A 3194-nucleotide genomic window follows, 5' to 3' on the forward strand; every position below is an offset into this window, starting at 1 on the left:
GGAGGAGTCGCGGTGGGGAGCCCGGGGTGGGGGGCGCAGCAGACCTCGGAGTACTGTGGGCCCGCGGGCTGCTTCTCAGCCATCTCGTCCGTCCTGAACCGTGCCAGGCGCTGGGCTAGGAGAGGAGGATGCCGAGCAGACAAGGGAAACACCCCTGTGGGCAGGGGGCTTGTGGTCCCGCGAGGCCCACGCCAGACAAATAGAGGGACCAGATCAGCCCGGTGCTCAGCACAGGACGACAGCGAGCCTGCAAGGGGCTGCCAATCTCCAGCCTCCAGCCACCACGAAGGTGGCCCCGGGTCTCCAGGACCTGTGGTGCCATGCCATGGGGGTGCACCTTCCAAAAGCACAACCCAAAGGCCCCTTAGAACAAAGACGTTTGAGTCAGAGGTGAGGTCACTCCCCCTCCCGGGAGCCCCTGCTTTGTCACTGGTGAGGCTGGGTCAAAAGCCACCTGGCAGGATTCTTGGGAGGATTTTAGGTGGCAATGTTGCAGGCACCCTCCCCTCCCCCATTACATAGCCCTATTCCATTTTCTTCCTGGCACCCATCACTGTTTGTTCCGCACCCTGGCGTGTAAGCCCCTGAGCCCAGGTCCTGCCTACCTCTGTGTCCCCAGCACCTACAGCTGTGCCTGCCCTTGGCAAAGACTTGCTGCATGAATGAAATGCCTCGCAAAAAGCCCAGCGCACAGCAGGCATTTTTATTATTTATTTATTTATTTAATCCTCACCCAAGGATACTTTTTCCATTGATTTTTAGAGAGAGGGAAAGACAGAGAAACACATCGATTGGTTGTCTCCTGGGCCCAGGCCGGGGAGGAGCCTGCAACCGATGTACGTACCCTTGACGGGAATCGAACCTGGGACCCTTTGGTACACAGGCCGACGCCCTATCCACTGAGTCAAACCGGCTTGGGCCACCGGCTTGGGCATTTTTAAATGGCACCTCTTGTGTCCCCCTCACCCCAAAGTATAGGCTGACAGACCCCAAGGGGCATAGGACCAGTCTTGACTAGGTGGGGGCAGTTCTTACTTGGAGGGGTAGTTAGACTCATAAGCAGTTTGAGGTTGGAATCTGGATTAGCCTCTTTGTCTTCATTTCTCTGGCCCTGCCCTGCCTTCTCTCCACCCGGCTCCCAAACTGGGAGGTTAAGGGTTAACTCTAGGATGCCCCCTCATCACCTGGATGGGGCTGGGGCTGGGGCTGGGACTAGGGCTGGGAACTTCCTGTTCCATTTTCCTGGAGTCCTTCCCCATCCTGGCCGAGCCTGACTGGTCCTACAGCCCTCACAGAACCCCAGCACCTCTGGCTCTGGAGTGGGGACCGAGTGGTGAGTTGCAGGGGCGCCTGGGGTGCAGGCTGCCAGGACAAACGTAAGGGATCATCGCAGTTTGGAGAGAAAACTGGTGGAGAGTGGGGCGGCCGGGAGTGGGGAGGTTGGGTGCTTCAGGCCTTGATGGGGGATTAGGTGGCTGGAAGACAGTCTTGAGAGGGTGTGGGTGGTCCATGCTCGGGAAGGGTCCAGTGCCAACCAGGTCAGTGGACTGGTGTTGATGGGGCATCAGGGAGGTTACAAGACTTGCTAAGACATGGGCTTGCTGTACCCGCTGCCCTCAGGAGGACCGACCGGTCTTATCAATTCAGTTTAGCACTAAGAGCGGAGCCCAGCCAACAAAGACAAGCCACTCCTGCCAACTGTGTCCAGGGAGAAAGGTGGAGTTCCTGGCCAAGGACCCTCGCTCTGTGCTCATGGCAGCAACTCCGCTCTGGGCTGGTCCAGCTTTGGCCTCCCTGACTCTGGGCTCCAAATTAAGATGGTCAGATACCAGAGGGTGGCTGCAGAGTCTTCCCCCTCCCCCAGCCCAACCCCCACAGATGATGTGCATATTAGCAAAGCTTTTGTGTGCTGGGGCTAGGGGAGGGGGCAAGGCACGGAGGGACTCAAAGGCCAATTTCCCTTGAATTCCACTTCTTTCAAACCTTTTGGTGAGACCTCACCTGGAGGTTCCGGCACCCCGGGTAGCTAGGCCTGCTGGCTGGAATTTGGAATTATTTTTCCTGATCCACATTATGATGTTCTGCTAAGATGAGGGCAGGAGGGAACCTGGGCCCTTTTCTGTTTCTGGGCTTTTGCTTGGTGGTCAATTTCAGCAAATCTTGTCTCCTCCTGGGGTGACCTTGACCAGTTTACCCATCCTGTTTGAACACAGTCTTTGCATTTGTCAAATTTACCCCGTGGGTCGGAGTGGGATTCAGCAACCCATATAGCTAGGCACCCCGTTAATCCCGGGTTCCTGATTACACGTGATTGGTTCTCTAATTATTTTGCTCTTGCTACCAAAACACAATGGAACAAAACTCCATTTTTAAAAAATATTTATCAAAGACCTTTTCTGTACCATTTTGCATGCGTTCCTCAAAAATGACAACTGCAAGGCAGCCATTATAGTCTCATTTTGTTATTTCTATTAACAAACATTGAAGTCGCAGCAAGTGCTGGGTGAACAGTTACTGAACAAGAGCCCGTTTGTGGCTCAGTTGGTCCGGAGCGTTGTCCTGTGCACCGAAGGGTAGCAGGTTTGATTCCTGGTACAGCAAGTGCTGGGTGAACAGTTACTGAACAAGAGCCAGTTTGTGGTCCTGTGCACCGAAGGGTAGCAGGTTTGATTCCTGGTCAGGGCACATACCCAGGTTGTGGGTAAAATCCCTGGTAGGGGCTGCTTTCTCTCTCACCTTGATTCTTTCCTCTCTCCTTCTCCCTTCCTCTCTCTAAAATCAATTAAACAAAACAAAACACACACAAACAGTTCCTACTTGCAGGGCAAGGGAAGAAATACATTCACACAAAATTGTGGCACCGAATGACACTGGTGGGGGAGAGACACGTGGCTGGTGTGTTGTGGAGTTCCACAAGTGAGGGGACAATGGGTAGAGGAGCCGGCGATAAAAGGAAAAAACCCCCAGATGACATAGAGCAGGAAAGGCTAGAGGTTGGAGAGGCTGAGGGGAAACGGAGATGCTGGAGAGTCTGGGGGAGTGCTGGAGGGAGCGGGGGGAAGAAGGGGAGATTAAGGAGGGAAGGGGAAAGACTGAAGAGAAGCAGGAAAGTGGGGGAAGGGGAGGGAAGCTGGAGAGATGCAGGACAGAGGGTGGGGGAGGCTGGAGAGAGAGGCAGGCCTGGTCCTTTCTCC

Source organism: Myotis brandtii, unplaced genomic scaffold (assembly GCF_000412655.1).
Source record: "Myotis brandtii unplaced genomic scaffold, ASM41265v1 scaffold397, whole genome shotgun sequence".
Classification (NCBI taxonomy): domain Eukaryota; kingdom Metazoa; phylum Chordata; class Mammalia; order Chiroptera; family Vespertilionidae; genus Myotis; species Myotis brandtii.